Source organism: Pristiophorus japonicus, chromosome 4 (assembly GCF_044704955.1).
Source record: "Pristiophorus japonicus isolate sPriJap1 chromosome 4, sPriJap1.hap1, whole genome shotgun sequence".
NCBI classification, from domain to species: Eukaryota; Metazoa; Chordata; class Chondrichthyes; family Pristiophoridae; genus Pristiophorus; species Pristiophorus japonicus.
Genome location: NC_091980.1, coordinates 224473230 through 224497079, shown reverse-complemented (window position 1 = coordinate 224497079; position 23850 = coordinate 224473230).

Here is a 23850-nt window from a genome sequence, read left to right as displayed (position 1 = left end):
TGAAAAGAACAGATTCTTAACAAGCACTGAAAGGGGGAGGAGAAGAAAGAACAAAAGGGAAGGTCTGTGATAGGTTGGAAGACAAGAGAGATTAGAGAGACAAAAGGGAGGATGGCCCAAATTCAAATAGTAATGCCAGGAGTTAGAAAAACATTAGTCAAGATAGGGTAGGAATGGTGGGATTATAACCACAAGGAGACAAGAAGAAAAAAAGAAAGAAAGAAAGAGGCTCCGAGGGAGGGCAAGGGGAAAGGGAGCAAACGATTGGCAGTGTTACGCTCTAAAATTTTTGAACTCAATGTTGAGTCCAGAAGGCTGTAAAGTGCCTCAACAAAAGATAAGGTGCTGGTCATCGAGCTTGCATTGAGCTTCGTTGGAAAAGGGAAAGCAGTGGAGAATTAAAGTGACAGCTGACCGGAAGCTCAGGATCACACTTGCGGACTGAACGGAGGTGCTCCGCAAAGCGGTCACCCAATCTACACTTGATCTCCCCAATGTAGAGGAGACCACATCGTGAGCAGCGAATACAGTATACTAAATTGAAAGAAGTACAAGTAAATCACTTTCACCTGGTAGGAGTATTTGAGGCCCTGGACACTGGGAAGGGAGGAGGTAAAAGGGCAGGTGTTGCATCTCGTGCGCTTGCACGGGAAGGTGCTGTGGGAAAGGGAGGGGGTGCTGGGCGTGACTGCAGAATGAACCAGGCTGTCTTGGAGAGAGTGGTCCCTTCGGAATGCTGAGAGGGGAGGGGAGGGGATGTAATTGGTGGTGGGATCACGCTGGAGGTGGTGGAAATAGCGGAGGATGATCCATTGAACGTGGAGGCTGGTGGGGTAACAGGTGAGGACAAGGGGAACCCTGTCATGGTTCTGAGAGGGAGGGGAAGGGGTGTGAGCAGAGGAGTGGGAAATAGAACGGACACAGTTGAGGGCCATGTTAACCATGGTGGAGCTGAATCCTCTGTTAAGGAAACAGGAAGACATGTCAGAAGCACTAGTATGGAAGGTGGCATCATCAGAGCAGGTGCGACAGAGACGGAGAAACTGGAAGAATGGAATGGAGTCCTTACAGGATGCGGGGTGGGAGGAAATGTAGTCCAGGTAGCTGTGGGAGTCAGTGGATACTAATCGAAAGCCTATCTCCAGAGATGGAGACAGCGAAGTCGAGGAAGGGAAGGGAAGAGTCAGAGATGGACAGGTGAAGGTGAGGGAAGGGTGGAAATTGGATGCAAAGTGAATGAACTTTTCAAATTCAGGGCGAGAGCAGGAAACGGCACCAATGCAGTCATCAATGTTCCAGAAAAAGAGGTGAGCGAGGGGCCCCGAGTAGGACTGGAACAAAGAATGTTCCCCATATCCCACGAAAAGCCAGGCATAGCTGGGACCCATGCAGATTCCCATAGCAACACCTTTAATTTGGAGAGGAGTTAATGGAGAACAAGTTCAGACAGCTGGAGGAGGGTGATGGTGGATGTGGACTGGTTGAGCCTCTGCTCGAGGAAGAAGCGGAGCACCGTCAGGCCATCCTGGTGGGGGATGGAAGTGTAGAGGGCAGCTTATATTAGATGTAAACAGATAAAACAAGGCTCATGCAGTCATCAAGATAATTTTTGAAAATATATGCATATTAAAACCACTCTTCAAATCACGACAGATCATGAGCATATTATAATATTTCCCACAAGAATTTCCAAGATCATATTTGTCTACAGCACACTTCAAAACTGTTTCATCCATGGAGTAGTCCAGGGGAGAGCAGAACCTGAGTATAACCCTTTTAAAACACCTTTGCAATCACGAAGAGTATTTACATAGAATTTACAGTGCAGAAACAGGCCATTTAGCCCAACAGTTGTATGTCGGTGTTTATGGCCCACACAAGCATGCTCTCTCCCTATTTCATCTAACCTTATCAGCATATCCTACTATTCCTGTCTCCCTCATGCACTTATCTAGCTTCCCCTTAAATGCATCTATGCTATTTACCTAAACTACTCCATGTAGTAGCAAATTTCACATTCTAACCACTCTCTGGGTAAAGAAGTTTCTCCTGAATTCCCTATTGGAATTATTAGTGATTATCTTATATTTATAACCCCTCATTTTGGACTCTCCCACAAGAGGAAATACATTCTTTTAAAGATCTCTATTTTGTAATACACCAGGCTCTCATAAACAAGACCTTCACCTTTCTGTCAATGGGAGACCAAATCCATTATATGAGTTCACTATTAATAGTCAATTGGGGCGAACTCAAAAAAATCATGTAGGATTGGTTGTGCTCAGTAAGTGCCAATTCAACGTTTATTGTGCGTCATCCAGTTTTTTGAAAAGCCAGAAATTATGCATTTTTTTCATTTAAATATATGTTTGACTCAGGTACATTTTAAATAACACCTTAAATCCAAAAAATAAGAAGTACCCTGAGTTCAAAAGATATCTGAAGAAAGATGATTGGAAAGTAAAAGAAAGCACCAGCATTTATTTTTCGACTTAAAATTGCATTCAAAATTAAACTACGCCCTGTTATTGACTTACACGTCCCAAACTGCAAAAAACACATTATTATATTCAAGGTGGACGACTTTAATCTACATATTGATTGGGTAGCAAGCCGATGGAGGAGGATTTCCTGGAGTGTATTTGGGATTGTTTTCCAGACCAATATGTCGAGGAACCAACAAGAGGGAGCTGGCCATCCTAGACTGGGTGATGTGTAATGAGAAGGGACTAATTATCAATCTTGTTATGCGAGGCCCCTTGGGGAAGAGTGACCATAATATGGTAGAATTCTTTATTAAGATGGAGTGTGACACAGTTAATTCGGAAACTAGGGTCCTGAACTTAAGGAAAGGTAACTTTGACGGTATGAGGCGTAAATTGGCTAGAATAGACTGGCAAAGGATACTTAAAAGGTTGGCGGTGGATAGGCAATGGCAAATATTTAAAGATCACATGGATGAACTTCAGCAATTGTACATCCCTGTTTGGAGTAAAAATAAAACGGGGAAGGTGGCTCAACCATGGTTAACAAGGGAAATTAAGGATCGTGCTAAAGCCAAGGAAGAGGCATACAATTTGGCTATAAAAAGCAACGAACCTGAGGGCTGGGAGAAATTTAGAATTCAACAGAGGAAGACGAAGGGTTTAATTAAGAGGTGGGAAATCGATAACGAAAGGAAGCTTGCAGGGAATATAAAAACTGACAACAAAAGCTTCTATAAATATGTGAAGAGAAAAAGATTAGAAACATAGAAAAATAGGTGCAGGAGTAGGCCATTCGGCCCTTCTAGCCTGCACCACCATTCAATGAGTTCATGGCTGAACATGCAACTTCAGTACCCCCTTCCTGCTTTCTCGCCATACCCCTTGATCCCCCTAGTAGTAAGGACTTCATCTAAGTCCCTTTTGAATATATTTAGTGAATTAGCCTCAACAACTTTCTGTGGTAGAGAATTCCACAGGTTCACCACTCTCTGGGTGAAGAAGTTTCTCCTCATCTCGGTCCTAAATGGCTTACCCCTTATCCTTAGACTGTGACCCCTGGTTCCGGATTTCCCCAACATTGGGAACATTCGTCCTGCATCTAACCTGTCTAAACCCGTCAGAATTTTACACGTTTCTATGTGGTCCCCTCTCACTCTTCTGAACTCCAGTGAATACAAGCCCAATTGATCCAGTCTTTCGTGATAGGTCAGTCCCACCATCCCGGGAATCAGTCTGGTGAACCTTCGCTGCACTCCCTCAACAGCAAGAATGTCCTTCCTCAAGTTAGGAGACCAAAACTGTACACAATATTCCAGGTGTGGCCTCACCAAGGCCCTGTACAACTGTAGCAATACCTCCCTGCCCCTGTACTCAAATCCTCTCGCTATGAAGGCCAACATGCCATTTGCTTTCTTAACCGCTTGCTGTACCTGCATGCCAACCTTCAATGACTGATGTACCATGACACCCAGGTCTCGTTGCACCTCTCCTTTTCCTAATCTGTCACCATTCAGATAATAGTCTGTCTCTCTGTTTTTAACCACCAAAGTGGATAACCTCACATTTATCCACATTATACTTCATCTGCCATGCATTTGCCCACTCACCGAACCTATCCAAGTCACTCTGCAGCCTCATAGCATCCTCCTTGCAGCTCACACTGCCACCCAACTTAGTATCATCCGCAAATTTGGAGATACTACATTTAATCCCCTCGTCTAAATCATTAATGTACAGTGTAAACAGCTGAGGCCCCAGCACAGAACCTTGCGGTACCCGACTTGTCACTGCCTGCCATTCTGAAAAGTACCCATTTTCTCCTACTCTTTGCTTCCTGTCTGACAACCAGTTCTCAATCGATATCAGCACACTACCCCCAATCCCATGTGTTTTAACTTTGCACATTAATCTCTTGTGTGGGACCTTGTCGAAAGCCTTCTTAAAGTCCAAATATACCACATCAACTGGTTCTCCCTTGTCCACTCTACTGGAAACATTCTCAAAAAATCCCAGAAGATTTGTCAAGCACAATTTCCCTTTCACAAATCCATGCTGACTTGGACCTATCATGTCACCTCTTTCCAAATGCGCTGCTATGACATCCTTAATAATTGATTCCATCATTTTACCCACTACTGAGGTCAGGCTGACCGGTCTATAATTCCCTGTTTTCTCTCTCCCTCCTTTTTTAAAAAGTGGGGTTACATTGGCTACCCTCCACTCCATAGGAACTGATCCAGAGTCAATGGAATGTTGGAAAATGATTGTCAATGCATCTGCTATTTCCAAGGCCACCTCCTTAAGTACTCTGGGATGCAGTCCATCAGGCCCTGGGGATTTATCGGCCTTCAATCCCATCAATTTCCCCAACACAATTTCCCGACGAATAAGGATTTCCCTCAGTTCCTCCTCCTTACTAGACCCTCTGACCCCTTTTATATCCGGAAAGTTGTGTGTGTCCTCCTAAGTGAATACCGAACCAAAGTACTTGTTCAATTGGTCTGCCATTTCTTTGTTCCCCGTTATGACTTCCCCTGCTTCTGACTGCAGGGGACCTACGTTTGTCTTTACTAACCTTTTTCTCTTTACATATCTATAGAAACTTTTGCAATCCGTCTTAATGTTCCCTGCAAGCTTCTTTTCGTACTCCATTTTCCCTGCCCTAATCAAACCCTTTGTCCTCCTCTGCTGAGTTCTAAATTTCTTCCAGTCCCCGGGTTCGCTGCTATTTCTGGCCAATTTGTATGCCACTTCCTTGGCTTTAATACTATCCCTGATTTCCCTTGATAGCCACGGCTGAGCCACCTTCCCTTTTTATTTTTACGCCAGACAGGAATGTATAATTGTTGTAGTTCATCCATGCGGTCTCTAAATGTCTGCCATTGCCCATCCACAGTCAACCCCTTAAGTGTCATTCGCCAATCTATCCTAGCCAATTCACGCCTCATACCTTCAAAGTTACCCTTCTTTAAGTTCTGGACCATGGTCTCTGGATTAACTGTTTCATTCTCCATCTTAATGCAGAATTCCACCATGTTATGGTCACTCTTCCCCAAGGGGCTTCGCACAACAAGATTGCTAATTAATCCTCTCTCATTACACAACACCCAGTCGAAGATGGCCTTCCCCCTAGATGGTTCCTCGACATATTGGTCTAGAAAACCATCCCTTATGCACTCCAGGAAATCCTCCTCCACCGTATTGCTTCCAGTTTGGTTAGCCCAATCTATGTGCATATTAAAGTCACCCATTATAACTGCTGCACCTTTATTGTATGCACCCCTAATTTCCTGTTTGATGCCCTCCCCAACATCACAACTACTGTTTGGAGGTCTGTATACATCTCCCACTAACGTTTTTTGCCCTTTGGTGTTCTGCAGCTCTACCCATATAGATTCCACATCATCCAAGCTAATGTCCTTCCTAACTATTGCATTAATCTCCTCTTTAACCAGCAATGCTACCCCACCTCCTTTTCCTTTTATTCTATCCTTCCTGAATGTTGAGTACCCCTGGATGTTGAGTTCCCAGCCCTGATCATCCTGGAGCCACGTCTCCGTAATCCCGATCACATCATATTTGTTAACATCTATTTGCACAGTTAATTCATCCACCTTATTACGGATACTCCTTGCATTAAGACACAAAGCCTTCAGGCTTGTTTTTTAACACCCTTTGTCCTTTTAGAATTTTGCTGTACAGTGGCCCTTTTTGTTCTTTGCCTTGGGTTTCTCTGCCCTCCACTTTTCCTCATCTCCTTTCTGTCTTTTGCTTTAGTGAAGACAAATGTAGGTCCCTTGCAGTCGGATTCAGCTGAATTTATAATGGGGAACAAAGAAATGGCAGACCAACTGAACTGAACTTCGGTTCTGTCTTCACGAAGGAAGACACAAATAACTTTTCGATTGTACTAAGGGACAGTAGGTCGAGTGAGAAGGAGGAACTGAAGATTATCCTTATTAGGCGGGAAATTGTGTTCGGGAAATTGATGGGATTGAAGGCCGATAAATCCCCGGGGACTGAAAGTCTGCATGCCAGAGTACTTACGGAAGTGGTCCAAGAAATATGGGATGCATTGGTGATCATTTTCCAACAGAGTATCGACTTTGAATCAGTTCGTATGGACTGGAGGGTAGCGAATGTAACACCACTTTTGAAAAAAGGAGGGAGAGAGAAAACGGGTAATTATAGACCGGTTAGCCTGACATCAGTAGTGAGGAAAATGTTGGAATCAATCATTAAGGATGAAATAGCAGCGCATTTGGAAAGCAGTGACAAGATCGGACCAATTCAGCATGGATTTATGAAAGGGAAATCATGTTTGACGAATCTTCTGGAATTTTTTTTGAGGATGAAATTAGCAGAGTGGACAAGGGAGAACCAGTAGATGTGGTGTATTTGGACTTTCAAAAGGCTTTTGACAAGGTCCCGCACAAGAGATTAGTGTGCAAAATCAAAGCGCATGGTATTGGGGGTAATGTACTGATGTGGATAGAGAACTGGTTGGCAGACAGGAAGCAGAGAGTTGGGATAAACGGGTCCTTTTCAGAATGCAGGCAGTGACTAGTGGAGTGCCGCAGGGCTCAGTGCTGGGACCCCAGCTCTTTACAATATACATTAATGATTTAGATGAAGGAATTGAGTGCAATATCTCCATGTTTGCGGATGACACTAAACTGGGTGGCGGTGTGAGCTGTGAGGAGGACGCTAATAGGCTGCAGGGTGACTTGAACAAGTTAGGTGAGTGGGCAAATGCATGGCAGATGCAGTATAATGTGGATAAATTTGAGGTTATCCATTTTGGGGGCAAAAGCACGAAGGCAGAATATTATCTGAATAGCGGCAGATTAGGAAAAAGGAGGTGCAATGAGACCTGGGTGTCATGGTTCATCAGTCACTCAAAGTGGGCATGCAGGTACAGCAGGCGGTAAAGGCGGCAAATGGTATGTTGGCCTTCATAGTTAGGGGATTTGAGCATAGGAGCAGGGAGGTCTTACTGCAGTTGTACAGGGCCTTAATGAAGCCTCACCTGGAATATTGTGTTCAGTTTTGGTCTCCTAAGCTGAGGAAGGACGTTCTTGCTATTGAGGGAGTGCAGCGAAGGTTCACCAGACTGATTCCAGGAATGGCTAGACTGTCATATGAGGAGAGACTGGATCAACTGGGCCTTTATTCACTGGAGGTTAGAAGGATGAGAGGGTATCTCATAGAAACCTATAAGATTCTGACGGGGCTGGACAGGTTAGATGAGGGAATAATGTTCCCGATGTTGGGGAAGTACAGAACCAGGGGACATAGTCTTAGGATAAGGGGTGGGCCATTTAGGACTGAGATGAGGAGAAACTTCTTCATTCAGAGAGTTGTTAACCTGTGGAATTCCCTGCCGCAGAGAGTTGTTGATGCCAGTGCATTGGATATATTCAAGAGGGAGTAAGATATGGCCCTTACGGTTAAAGGGATCAAGAGGTATGGAGAGAAAGCAGGAAAGGGGTACTGAGGGAATGATCAGCCATGATCTTATTGAATGGTGGTGCAGGCTCGAAGAGCCAAATGGCCTATTCCTGCACCTATTTTATATGTTTCTATGTAAGGTGGTTTCAGACAAACTATCTTAAAATGTCTGAAATGAGTCAGGTATGTGTGGGATAATATTTTTGTTAATGTAGCAGAGATTTCCATCCAAATGTGTTAACTAGTACATTATTACTATTGCACAGTATGATTCCCACTTGTTTCTTTAATTATATTTTAAACAAATTATATCAAATATAATGAAACTAATAGTAGGAGCAATTAAATTTATTTTGCAAAAGAGGTTGTGCGTAATTAATCCTATTTGTTGCATTTACAGTAAATTGTCAGTGCGAGCTTCGTTCATTGGATTTATATCCATTGTTCAGAGTGTTTCTCGGGAAGGGAGCTGACACATGCAAAAATGTTTTAACTGGGTTATCTTCAGGGTTATTGTCAGTGTCCTGCTCTGCCCTTGACACATCCAATCCCATGGTAAACTACTGTAAGTTGAGTCTGGTAAATGCTACAGTACCATTGCTGCTCCTGCCTCAGGGACACTAATACACCGATCATCTCAATTGAAGTTAAAATAGTTGCTGATTTGTTTCAACTGATATCTTGCTTGGAATTATTGCCACTACAGGGTGGCCAAAGGAATCTTGTTTTGCCAAACTGGTCCAAGCTTGGCTGGATTATGAAGCTTCCAGCTGATTAACTATTTGACTGAAGTGGATTTGTATGGCATCCTGAATGTTTGACTGTCATGCACACAACAGAGGCTGCAAGACCTCTCTAATGTCAGGAAAGCCAACAATCAAGGTAGGTTGTGTTCCAGCACATGTTATCATGTTACTGCGCAAGAGGGACTACACATTTCATACTTTTTAAAGCATAGTATTTGAAACGTCTTTAATGCCTAGTTTCACAACCTGCTGAAGCATGATAATCCAGTCTCTAAAGGCCAATCGTGTGTATCACATTGTCTTCACTTTTTGTAGCCCGTGTCCTAACTCGCATCAAGTCCCTTTCGCCCGTCACCCCCAGTGCTTGCTGACCTACATTGGCTCCCGGTCCGGCTACGTCTTGATTTTAAAACTTTCATCCTAGTTTTCAAATCCCTCCATGGCCTCACTCCTTCCTACCTCTAACCTCCTCCACCCTACAACACTCCAAGATCTCTGCACATCCCGGATTTTCATTCCTCCACCATTGGCAGCCGTGTCTTCAGTTGCCTAGGCACTAAGCTCTGGAATTCCCTCCTAAACCTCTCTGCCTCTTTACCTCTCTCTCCTCCTTTAAGACACTCCTTATAACCTATCATCTATCCTAATATGCCCTTATGTGGGTTGGTGTCAAATTTAATTTGATAAAGATCCTGTGAAGTGCCTTGCAATAGTTTACGATGTTAAAGGTGCTATACAAATGCAAGTTGTTGTTGCTATTGTTATGGTTATTTTCCCATGTCTGAATCTCTTTCCTTCTCAGACATTGATACTCTCAGGCAGTTGGTGAATGTGCTAATGTGGCATAGGTACTTATAATGGTGTAAATTTCACCAGTGTTTAGTGCAAGTTAAGCTGGTTGTGGTGAATGTGTAACTTTGTTTAAAACTGGTGTTCTGGTGATCAATGCTTCCATTAGGTGCCTTAGATGAAGATGATACCTTTGAAATAGCAAACCCCTCTCAGCAAATGAAAAACAGTCACTGTAAAACTTGTTATTATGTGGATGAAATCATAAGAATAATTTGGTGCTATTGAAGGAGCCTATTAAATAGAATTCTTCCAGAGCTTAGAATTATCTCTTTGATAATTAAATCACCAAATTAATTTGAATTAAATTCAATGCCCAGCATATATGTAGTAGAACAAATTATCCATTCCACAGGCTGGTCTGATAACCCATTCACATACATCGACATTAAACCGAGTGACAGTTCTTTGATCGAACAGCAATAGTTGGCTTAACTTTGAATGTCAGATTTATTTACACTGTTTTTAAGTGCACATATTCTAAAACATCTCTTGGACCTTTTAAAAATGATTAAGTAGTCGCAGAACAGAAGCTAATCTAAGTCCTGAAAAGCATGAGCACATTGATAATGGCAAAACTGATTGCTTTATTTCCATAAATCACAAAAAGACTTAAATAATTGGATATTTTAAAGTTGTAGAAATACTCAATTATTTATGCAGTATAACCCAAAGCAACCAGATGAGGACAGAAATAACATAATTTTGAGGGCACTGTGGTCATCACTAGCCTGAAGGCATTCATTGATAATGAGAATCTTGAGGCCAGTAATAATTCTAAATGATCTGAATGAATTAATCTCTATTGTTCTGAATCTGAGCATTATATTTATCATTGTGTGTACTCTGCCAGTGTTTCATTATGTTTAACATAGGAGAGACCATGCTAATTTGTACAATGTTGCAGCAAACTTAAATTGCTGATTTATTTTACTTTAAACAATATTGGAATAATACTTTCCTTTATGTAGTATCTCATCACATTTGGGGACGCAGCAACTGTTGAGCAAAAAATTCAATTTAGTTTGTTTCCTTGACTGGATTAGCAGCATTGTTCTTTTGGTAGGAAAGGTTTGATTTGTTACTTTTGCATGACAGACATGTAAAGTAGAGGGGATGGGCAATTTTTCGAGCGGTTAGCAGGCACATTTGATGATGGGTCGGGTGGGAAAATGTATTTTTTTGACAGTGGGTCAGGACCCTGCCGTCAACCCACTGCAATGTGCCTTTCCCAGAGAGGAAAAGGAGGCGGAGTGGCGTTGCTGGTTAAAGAGGAAATTAATGCAATAGTAAGAAGGGACATTAGCCTGGATGATGTGGAGTCGGTATGGGTGGAGCTGCGGAATACCAAAGGGCAGAAAACGCAAGTGGGAGTTGTGTACAGACCACCAAACAGTAGTAGTGAGGTTGGGGACAGCATCAAACAAGAAATAAGGGATGTGTGCAATAAAGGTACAGCAGTTATCATGGGTGACTTTAATCCACATATTGATTGGGCTAACCAAACTGGCAGCAATGCGGTGGAGGAGGATTTCCTGGAGTGTATTAGGGATGGTTTTCAAGACCAATATGTCGAGGAACCAACTAGAGAGCTGGCCATCCTAGACTGGGTGATGTGTAATGAGAAGGGACTAATTAGCAATCTTGTTGTGCGAGGCTCCTTGGGGAAGAGTGAATAATATGGTAGAATTCTTTATTAAGATGGAGAGTGACACAGTTAATTCGGAAACTAGGGTCTTGAACTTAAGAAAAGGTAACTTTGAAGGTATGAGGCGTGAATTGGCTAGAATAGACTGGCAAATGATATTTAAAGGGTTGACGGTGGATAAGCAATGGCAAACATTTAAAGATCACATGGATGAACTTCAGCAATTGTACATCCCTGCCTGGAGTAAAAATAAAACGGGGAAGGTGGTTCAACCGTGGCTAACAAGGGAAATTAAGGAAAGTGTCAAAACCAAGGAAGAGGAATATAAATTGGCTTAAAAATGCAACAAACCTGAGGACTGGGAGACATTTAGAATTCAACAGAGGAGGACTAAGGGTTTAATTAAGAGGTGGAAAATAGAGTATGAGAGGAAGCTTGCAGGGAACATAAAAACTGACTGCAAAAGCTTCTATAAATATGTGAAGAGAAAAAGATTAGTGAAGTCAAACGTAGGTCCCTTGCAGTCAGATTCAGGTGAATTTATAATGGGGAACAAAGAAATGGCAGACCAATTGAGTAAATACTTCGGTTCTGTCTTCACGAAGGAAGACACAAATAAACTTAGGAATGTACTAGGGGACATTGAGCCTAGTGAGAAGGAGGAACTGATGGATATCCTTATTAGGCAGGAAATTGTATTAGGGAAATTGATGGGACTGAAGGCCGATAAATCCCCGGGGCCTGATAGTCTGCATCCCAGAGTACTTAAGGAAGTGGACCTTGATGCATTGGTGATCATTTTCCAACAGTCTATCGATTCTGGATCAGTTCCTATGGATTGGAGGGTAGCTAATGGAGCACCACTTTTTGAAAAAGGAGAGATAGAGAAAACAGGTAATTATAGACCGGTTAGCTTGACATCAGTAGTGGGGAAAATGTTGGAATCAATCATTAAGGATGAAATAGCAGCGCATTTGGAAAGCAGTGACAGGATTGATCCAAGTCAGCATGGATTTATGAAAGGGAAATCATGCTTGACGAATCTTCTGGAATTTTTTGAAGATGTAGCTAACAGAGTGGACAAGGGAGAACTAGTGGATGTGGTGTATTTGAACTTTCAAAAGAGAGTATTGTGCAAAATCAAAGCGCATGGTATTGAGGGTAATGTACTGATGTGGATAGAAAACTGGTTGGCAGACAGAAAGCAGAGTCGTGGATTGACTAGTGGAGTGCCGCAGGGCTCAGTGCTGGGTCCCGAGCTCTTTACAATATACATTAATGATTTAGATGAAGGAATTGAGTGTAATATCTCCAAGTTTGCAGATGACACTAAACTGGGTGGTGGTGTGAGCTGTGAGGAGGAGGCTAAGGGACTGCAGGGTGACTTGGATAGGTTAGGTGAGTGGGCATATGCATGGCAGATGCAGTATAATGTGGATAAATGTTAGGTTATCCATTTTGGGGGCAAAACACGAAGGCAGAATATTATCTGAATGGCGGCAGATTAGGAAAAGGGGAGGTGCAAAAAGACCTGGGTGTGATGGTTCATCAGTCACTGAAAGTGGGCATGCAGGTACAGCAGGCGGTGAAGAAGGCAAATGGCATGTTGGCCTTCATAGCTATGGGATTTGCCTATAAGAGCAGGGAGGTCTTACTGCAATTGTACAGGGCCTTAGTAAGGCCTCACCTGGAATATTGTGTTCAGTTTTGTCTCTTAATCTGAGGAAGGACGTTCTTGCTATTGAGGGAGTGCAGCGAAGGTTCACCAGACTGATTCCCGGGATGGCTGGACTGACATATGAGGAGCGACTGGATCAACTGGGCCTTTATTCACTGGAGTTTAGAAGGATGAGAGGGGATCTCATAGAAACGTATAAGATTCTGACGGGACTGGACAGGTTAGATGCGGGAAGAATGTTCCCGATGTTGGGAAGTCCATTGTCTTAGGATAAGGGGTAGGCCATTTAGGACTGAGATGAGGAGAAACTTCTTCACTCAGAGAGTTGTTAACCTGTGGAATTCCCTGCCGCAGAGAGTTGTTGATGCCAGTTCATTGAATATAATCAAGATGGAGTTAGATATGGCCCATACGGCTAAAGAGATCAAGGGATATGGAGAGAAAGCAGGAAAGGGGTACTAAAGGAATGATCAGCCATGATCTTATTGAATGGCGGTGTAGGCTCGAAGGACCGAATGGCCTACTCCTGCACTTATTTTCTATGTTTTCTATGTTTTCCCAGATGTCGGATCTGTCGGCACTGAGCAGACCTGACACACAGCGGTGGCGGGGAGACAATTCAGGTCATTATGACCAGAAAATGCTGGCAATCTGAATGGTCACCCAGCATCTGTGGAGAGAAACAGAGTTAATGTTTCAGGTCGATGACCCTCTGACTGAAATCATCGACCTGAAACATTAACTCTGTTTCTCTCCACAGATGCTACCTGATCTGCTGTGATATCCAGCATTTTCTGTTTTTATTTGAGATTCCAGCATCTGCAGTATTTTGATTTTGTATCAGGTCATTACAACATTGTTAACAGCCCATTAATAAGCATTTTGAGCTCACCTTTACCTTTTCTGAGGTCGCCCACGGTGTCCACGCTGCTCGAGGATCAGGTCAGGTAAATATCTATACTTGTTCCTGGGATGTGAGTGTTGCTGGCAAGGCCAGCATTTATTGCCCATCCATAATTGCCCTTGAGAAGTGGAGGGGAGCACCTTCTTGAAGCGCTGATCGGGATTTGAATGACCATGGAAACATCTCATTACTTGACAACTGAAAATATGTGATAAAAGCTGCCATCTCACAGCTGTTTATTTTCCAAGCTAAGAAGCTATTGCCTACTGCATTTTGAAGACACATTGAACTTTATGTAGGTTACAAGTATTTGTAGTAAATTCTCTATCCAATTTCACCTCATTGGAACAACCTCTCTCACCTTTGACAGATCGCTTCTGTCATCTCAAGTTCACCAGCCATTTATTATATCAGCATTGGTGCCCTTGAAGCTATCTCAGCTTGGTCCTCAGAATCCCACCACGATCATTCCAAACACCAGGCACAATAGCAGTACCAACAACATCAACCTTCTCTGCAATCAATTGATGCTGCATAGGACACAGAGCATCAGCACCTGACCACATTGCTGCCCGGGAGGCCAGGGATGGCCTCACCATGGCCAGATTTACTTAATTTGATGTTGTACACCCTGGCTGCCACATGATGTGCCGGGTTGACATCATCCCACAACAGCAGCATTAATCATCCCTGCAATGCCCAACCCATTCCTTTCACACTCATGACCATTGTAGGGGAGGGGGAAGTGAGGGGGTACCGTTATTGTGATATCTTCAGAGAGCACACACACACAGCTCCTAACATGGAGGCTGCCAGGTCCGGAAGCGACCTGTCTGTTTATTATAACTCTGCAGCTGCAGTACACAATACGTCCACATCCACAGTATGGAGCTACAATCATTACAAGCTTACAGCACTTACAGACATCACACTTCTCCCTCTTAATGAAAAAGCCATCATAACATCATAAATAACTTCATTTTTATACATATTTACAAATTTAACTTTACCACTTGTTTTCTGTTTCGAAGAGGATACCTTCGCTCTCGAACAGAACCTTCCAAACATGGTGTTGATTTCATACTCATTTGAGGCTCATCATAAGGAACATTTTCCTCCATGGAATTTTCTTGATTTTCATTTGCACTCACTCTAACTTCAGGCTCTTTGTTTCCCTGACTTGGACTCAGACTTTCATTCTGATTCTCTCCTGGATTTGTTTCCAGTACATTGGATTTAGGATTTGCTACTGGTATATCAAAACTATCTGATGAGTCAGAAATAATTGAATCATCCCCACCTTCAACTCCTTCCATGTCTGTAGGTAAAATATGATCAATATGGACAAACCTAACCTGTCCATTATCAAACATCTTTACCAAATATGTGCGAGGACCACATATCTTCACCACTCTTCCTGGTAACCACTTTAACCATTTATAGTGATGGTTCTTCACTCTCACCTTCTGGTTTAATTTCAATCTTCTCTCTTTTAGTCTCCCTTTATCCTGATTCTCTTTTTGACGAATTTGTATCTCTTCTACGGACTGTGCCAAATTTGGCTTTAACAATGAGAATCTGGTTCGTGGCTGTCGTTTGAGAAACAACTCTGCTGGTGTTCTACCAGTAGTTGTATGAGGAGTATTTCGATATGTAATCAAAAAATTAGCCAATTTGTGATCCAATGACAACTGTCATTTTCTTGGATTTGGATCTAACATTTGTTTTATGAGGGCACGTTTGACAATTTGTACAGTGCGCTCTGCTGCACCATTCGATGCAGGGTGGTATGGTGGAACCTTGGTATGTTTCACACCATTTTTGCTTGTGAATTGTGAAAATTCTTCTGAATTAAATTGTGGTCCATTATCCGAAACAATTTCTTCAGGGAGGCCAAATGCAGAAAATAATTTTCGTAAAATGTCCAATGTTTTACTTGTTGTTATTTTCCACATTGGAAACACCTCAACCCACTTCGAATGGCTATCAATTACAATGAACAATTGTTGTCCATCTAACTCAGCAAAATCAATATGTAGCCTTTGCCACACCCTGGGAGGCCATTTCCATGGCTGTAATGGTACTGGTGGTGGTTGCTTGCTTACTGTTTGACATGTCGTACACTGACTCACAATGTACTCTATATCTTTATCAAGACCTGGCCACCATAAATAACTGCGTGCAAAACTCTTGGTCAAACACATTCCCAGGTGCTGGTCATGGAGGTCTCCGAATAATTTTGACCTGAATTTCTTTGGTATAACCACTAATGAATGATAATTCATTCCTCTGAATGAAGAATGGATGTGTATCTTTGTCTGTTACCTGGTTTGGCCATCCAGTTGCAATATACTCATACATCTTTGACATCACGGGGTCACGTTTGGTTGCTCTACCAATCTCTTCAGCTGTGACTGGTAGTTCATCAATGTATGAAAAATAAAACACTTCTTCCCTCTCGGGTATACCCTGTGATGGGAAAGGCAATCTAGACATTGCATCAGCATTACTGTGATCAGCTGATCATCTGTATTCAATATCATATGCATATGCTACAAAATCAAAGCCCATCTCTGCATTCGGGCTGCAGCTAATGTTGGAACTGGGGACTTTGGATGGAGGATTGCTGTTAGGGGCTTATGGTCTGTAATGATGGTAAATTTATGACCATACAAGTATTTGTGAAACTTCTTCACCCCAAAAATTAATGCCAAAACTTCCCTTTCAATTTGCGCATAATTTCTCTCACTGACACAGAGTGCGTGAAGCAAAAGCAATTGGTCTCTCCTCCCCACTACTTAATACATGAGAGATTACTGCCCCAACTTCATACGGAGAGGCATCACATGCTAGTTTAATCTCCTTAGATATGTCATAGTGAACTAACATGGTGCTCTCTACTAATTTGTTTTTGCACTTCCTGAATGCTGTATCACATTTTTTTGACCACTTTCACTGGACCTGTTTTTTCAAAAGTTCATTCAGTGGATGTAATACTGTAGCCAAATTTGGTAGGAACTTCCCATAATAGTTCAAAAGACCCAAGAATGAACGAAGTTCAGTGACATTCCTGGGAGTGGGTGCATTTCTCATTGCATCCAATTTTTCCTTGGTCGGATGTAAACCATCTTTGTCTACTCTGTACCCTAAGCACTCCACTGAGTTTTTAAATAACTCACACTTACGAGCAGACACTCATACCCTGTGCTTTTCTAGCCGTTTGAGGACTTCATTAAATATCTTATTATGAATTTGCCTATTTGGTGCTGAAATTAGTATGTCATCCAAATACTACCCCTTCAATACCTTGCAAAATCTGGTTCATCACCCCTTGGAATATGGCAGGGGTGGAAGACACTCCAAACGGTAGCCTATTAAATTGATATAGTCCTAGATGAGTGTTTATAGTCAAACATGACTTGGATTCCTCATCTAGTTCAAGCTAGAAATAGGCATTTGTGAGATCCAGTTTTGAAAAGATCTGACCACCTGTCAGTGTTGTGAACAAATCTATATTCGGCAATGTATTGGGGACATTACCCTCTAGAACCTGGTTTACGATTACCTTATAATCACCACACAATCTTACTTTACCATCAGACTTAGGGACAACAACAATGGGTGTAGCCCAATTACATCGATCTATCTTACAAATAATGTTCTCAGTCTCTAGTCTTTTGAGTTCTTGCTCAACTTTCTCTTTGAGTGCATATGGTATGGAACGTGGCTTGTAGTAAACCGATCTTGCATCCTTCTGTACCCTGACACTCGCCTTGAAGCCTTGGATTGGCCTGCCCGTTTTGCAGAACACCTTCGGACACTGCTTGATAACCTCATCCGTTGATGAAAATCTCGCTTCCAGAGAGAAGATTTTTCTCCAATACAGCTTTAGTGAGCTTAACCAATTTCTTCCTAGTAAAGCAGTCTTGTCTCCTTTCACTATTGTTAGAGGCAAGTTCTGAAATTGATCTTTATATTTCACCGGTGTGGTGATACGGCCTACTACAGGAATTTTCTCTCCCGAGTAGCCGTGCAGCTCTATCTTGGATTTCTCCATTCGAATCACGCAATTTGTCACAGTACAGTGACTCCGGTATTACACTCACAGAGGCACCCGTGTCAATTTCCATTTGGTATCTTGAATCCCGCAACATCTATGTGGATTTTGCTGCTTTCCGAATCGCTGTCCGTTAACCTCGTGCTCCTGATGATGTTTAATTCTAACATTTCCTCATCCTGCTGCTGTTCTTCTAAGCCATGCAGTCTCTTGGAATTTCTACTCATAGCTTTGAACGCTGGACTCATAGCTTTAAAAACTGGTTTACCCTTCAGTCAGCATGCCTTCGCAAGATGCCCAGTTTTTCTGCGTTAGAAACACTCTGCCTTCACGTATGGACAACTTTTAGCAATGTGTTGTCCCAGGCACCTATAGCATGACTTCGATGCTCTGGTAGAATTTCCAGTTTCTGAGACTTTCGGCAATGCCCGTCTTTTACTTTGAACCTGCAGGTGATTTACCTCAGTTGACTGATGACGGTAATCATTATTTACTTCTCGGGAATATTGTTCGGCCATGCCCATCGACCTCGCTGTCTGACAAGCAATCTCAAAAGTCAAGTCATCCGTCGTCAATAACTTCCTTCTGATCGCATCATTTTTCACCCCACAAACAAAACGATTCTGTAATGCTCGGTTTTGAAAGTTCCCAAAATGACAGTGCATCGATAGCTTTTTTAATGTTATGATGTAATCAGCAATACTTTCATCAATCTTTTGATTCCGTATCCCGAAACGATAGCTTCAAGCAATTTCTAACGGTTTGGGGTTATAGTGCTGCTCCAGCTTCAGTAAAATCTCTTTAAGCATTGTGTCCTTTGGCTCGTCAGGCACAAGCAGATTTACAAGGGTTTCGTACAATGTCGGACCTGCCACGGATAAGAAAATCGCTTTCTTCCATTCCAACACAGCCTGGTTTTGGACTGCGTTGTCTGGAACTTTGATTATGTTATTTGAAGTGAAATACATTTCGAGCCGATCCACATATGCTTTAAAACGTTCCTGGTCGTGTCGATATTCACCCAAATATCCGATTACACCTGCCATTTTGAGCTGTTCTCACCGTTTGCTGTAGTTTAACCTGGATTTTGTAGCTTTTTTTTCAAACACAGAAACTTCCATAATCTTCTGTCGGCTGGCTGAATTCTTCACCAACAAAATTTACGCTTTAAACATCCGAAAAATCTCCATCCTCAGTCGCCAACTGTGATTTCTTCACAGAGCACACACATACAGCTCCTAACATGGAGACTGCCAGGTCCAGAAGCTACCGGAAGCTGCCTGTCTGTTTATTATAACTCTGCAGCTGCAGTAAACAATACGTTCACATCCACAGCATGGCGCTTCAAGCATTACAAGCTTACAGCATTTACAGACATCACAGTTATGTCTCACCATTCACTGCAACTCACTAAGCCACTTCCACAGGTGTACATAGATCTGTCCAAGAACTCAAAAGTGTTGAAAATAAAGGTTTCAATGTTTGACATCACATTAACAGAAACTTTACACGAACATTGCATAAAACACGCAAGTGCCTACCCTCGTGCGTTGTTAATTAGTATGATTGAACTAGGATGAGGAACAGCGTGAGGGGTGGCTAGTGAGATGGGAAAGCGATAATGTAAATAGAGAGGGCTGGGTGGAGATGCAAAGTAAGTTGCTGTGAGAAGGTGGAGCAGGCTAAACCTGCTGGGAGCAGCAGCCAGATTCAGAAGAAATCCAGCAAGGTGAGTTTTAATTTTTAAAGTTTCCTTGTTGTCCAGGTAGAGCAGGAATGCTTTTAGTCTAATTTGTTTCTCAAGTACTTTCTCTCTACTGATATTAATTACTTTAAGTTCTTCACTCTTATTAGCCCATTATTTTTGGTATGCATTTTGTGTCTCCTATTCCTCCTCAAAATATTTGTTTAAAGTCTCTGCCATTTTGTTATTCCCCAGTAAAATGTTACCTGTCTCAGCCTCTATGGGACCAATGTTTACTTTTGTTACTCACTTTCTTTTTACATACTTGTAAAATCTCTTACAATCTTTTTTATATTTCTTGCTAGTTTACTCTCATTCTATTTTCTCCCTTTTTATCAAGACTTTGGTCATCCTTTGCTGGTTTCTGAAGCTCGCTCAATCCTCAGGCTTACTACTATTCTTTGCAACATTGTAAGACTTTTCTTTTAGATGTCAGCCAGTGGCTCAGTGTGCAGCACCCTCACTTCTGAGTCAGAAGGTTGTGGGTTCAAATCCCACCCAGAGACTTGAGCACAAAAATCTAGGCTGACACTCCAGTACGGTACTGTCGGAGGTGCTGGCTTTTGGATCTGATGTTAAACTGAGGCCCTGTCTGCTCTCTCAAATGGACAAAAAAGATCATAGGCAGTCCCTCAAAATGAGGATGACTTGCTTCTCTGCCAAAAAATGTTGAGTTCACAGGTGTTTCAATGAAGGACCGAATATTCCAGGTCCTGAAGGGTGGAAGATGCCTGTGCATGGATTTTTTTTAATGTGGGGTGGCCGTTGTTCCAGTGGCAAGGGTTATCCAAGACGACTGAAGACCTGCTCTGCTGCACAGACCTAGTGCACACACATACCGCAGTGTGGGTTGGCCCGTTCTGCCCCTGGGCCCTCGCCTCTCCTGGCCCCAGATCTCGTCCCTCGAAGAAGAACAGTGGAGGTATCCCTGGTGTCTGGCCAATATGTTTATCCCTCAATCAACAGAACAAAAAACAGATTACTGGTCTTTACCACATCACTGTTTGTGGGAACTTGATTGTGCAAATTGGCTGCCGCATTTCCTACATTTCAACAGTGACTACACTCCAAAAGTACTTAATTGGTTGTGACGCACTTTGAAATTTCCGATAATTGTGAAAGGCGCTATATAAGTCCAAGTGGTTCTTTCTTTTTAGTTAGCCACGGAAGGATTACTTTTCCCATGGAGTTTTTATCCGTACATTCGTTGAGAATTTGGAATATTTTTTCAAATGTTTCCCACTGCTCATACCTTTTAATCTAATTTACCAATCTACCTTAGCTAACTCGCCCCTCATACCTATGTAATTGGTTTTATTTAAGTTTCATTTCTGACTGAAGTATTGAGCTCTCAAACTCCCCAGAGGATCCTTTCCTATGAGATTACTAATTAACCCTGTCTCATTACACAATACAAGATCTAAAATAGGCTGTTCCCTGGTTGGTTCCATGACATATTGTTCTAGGAAACTGTCTCGAATGCATTCTATGAACTCATCCTCCATTTGAAAATTTGATTGGCCCAATCGATGTGCAGATTAAAGTCCCCCACGATTATTGCATTACCTTTGTAACAATCTCTTATTATTTGTTGATTAATACTCTGCCTAATTACTGTTTGGGGGCCAATAAACTACTGCCACTAGTGTTTTCTGTCCCTTGTTATTTCTTAACTCCACCCATGCTGATTTTGCTTCCTGATCTACCGAGCCAAGATCCTTTCTCAACATTGTCCTAATGTTGTCCTTTATGATCAGGGGTATCCCCTCCCCCTGACTTTTCAATTCTACTTCTCCTTTATAAACGGCGAGTAAACTGGAATATTTAGTTCCCAACCTTGGTCACTTTGCAATCACATCTCTGTAATGTCTATTAGATCAAAGCCATTTAACACTATTTGTGCCACTAATTTGTTTATTTTGTTATGAATGCTTGTGCATTCAGATAAAGAGCCTTTCATTTTAATCTTTTACCATTATCCCCTTATTTCACTTTATTCGCTGATGCACTTTTACCGTTAAACACTTTGTACCTTCCTGTCGCACTGGTTATCTTTACCCAAATCACTACACTGCTCCATGGCCTTGACTTTTCTTTTTAGATTTCTAAATTGTCCCTCATCTGACCCCCCCCCCCCTTTTTAGTTTAAAGCCCTACTAACAGCATGATTCGATTTGCCAGGACATTGGTCCTAGTCCAGCTTAACTGGAAACCTTCACGACGGAACAGCTTCCTTTTTCCCCAGTACTGGTGCCAGTGCCCCATGAAACGAAACCTCTTCGTCTCACAGCACCCTTTGAGCCACGCATTTAACCTTCTAATCTGCTTATCCCTATGCCAATGGCACGTGGCTCAGATAACAATCCAGAGATTATTACCTTTGAGGCTCTGCTTTTTAATTTAGACCCTAACTCCTCAAACTCTCTCAGGAGAACCTCATTCCTAGTTTTACATATGTCATTGGTTCCTATATGGATCACAACAACTGGATCCTACCCCTACTACTGCAAATTCTTCTCATGCCATGAGGAGCTATCCTTAATCCTGGCACCGGGCAGGAACACAACTTTTGGAACGCCCGCTTGCAGTTACTGAGAACAGTATCTATCCTCCTGAATATATTGTCCCCTACCACTACCACATCCCTTTTAACTCCCCCCACTTGAAAGGCCTCCTCTACCATGGCATCATGGTCAGTTTGCTTATCCACCCTGCAGACTTTGCCCTCATCCACACAGGCAACAACAACCTTATACCTGTTGGACAGGACAGGGCAAAGGCTGAGGTTCCACCAGCACTGCACCTGGGGTCCACTTATCTGCCTAAGTAACAGTCATAACCTCCTGTCCCTGACCATGAACCAGAGCTGTACCACCACATAACCTAAGAGGTATGACTGCCTCCTGGATCAAAGTGTCCAGATAACTCTCCCCTTCCCTGATACCCTGCAATATCTACATCTCCGACTCCAGTCCCTCGAGACGCAGACACTTACTGCAGACATGGTCATCCGGGGTCACAATGCTCTCCACAAACTCCCACATGCTGCAGTTGCAGCACACAACCTACACTGCCATCCCTTTAAAACCTTGGTTTAATTATTTAGTTAATTGAAATTTATGGTCTGGAAATTTATCTACTTACTGCCACTCTGTAGCGCCATAAAATGGCGATAAAATGGAGCTGCTGCTCTTTCGGTAGCTGGTTGTGGGTCGTATGGCAGCCGATATATTAGTGTCTCCCTGTGCACTGTTGGTAACGGGTAATGCCCCAAAATAAAATATGGCAGCATGGTGACAATAATCGACATGCAATGCCGACTTAACCTCACCAACACAATTTAACACTGGGTCCTAAGCACGTCAGGTTACAAACAGGCTGACAGATGCAGACAGGGACGCTATCTGCAGCTGTTAAAGGGAGATGTACATTGCTGGGTAAGTTTGAATATAAGGTTTTGGAATATTTTTTTATTTTACTGAAGTGGTAGCTTGCTCCAATAAATGTGAATTTTTTTTTAAGTGTTTAGGGAGTGCTGCTGTATACTTTCAAGGGTTTGGATGGTAAATTAAGGCCTTTGAGAAGACAGAACATGCTGTGAAGACTCAGCAGGCAGGGTGAAAAACAAAGTTCACATCTCAGGTCAAGAAACTGCCTGATCAGCTGAGTATTTCCAGCATTTTATGCTGTTATTTCACATTTACAGCATGTGCCTGCAGAAGGAAGAGGAAGACAAAGAGGAAGACTCAAAAGAGGAGGATTCAAAAGAGAAGGATTCAAAAGTGGAGAAATCAGATGGAAGGATGCATTCCAGACAGCCCTGTTGTCCAGGATGGAATCATCCGCCTTCGGTCTCAGAGACTGCAATCCCAATTCCCTTTCAACATTAGTCCCACAAATCACCTTCCATCTGTTATTGACCATCACAATGTCCTCTTGGCCATGACGCTGTAATAAAAGCCACCATAAGAACATAAGAACATAAGAACATAAGAAATAGGAGCAGGAGTCGGCCATTTGGCCCCTCGAGTCTGCTCCGCCATTCAATAAGATCATGGCTGATCTGATCATGGACTCAGCTCCACTTCCCTGCCCGTTCCCCATAATCCTTTACTACCTTATTGCTCAAAAAGCTGTCTATCTCTGCCTTAAATATATTGCTCAAAAAGCTGTCTATCTCTGTCTTAAATATATTCAAAAATATATCCACAGCTCTCTGGGGCAGAGAATTCCAAAAACCCTCAGAGAAGAAATTTCTCCTCATCTCAGTTTTAAATGGGCGGCCCC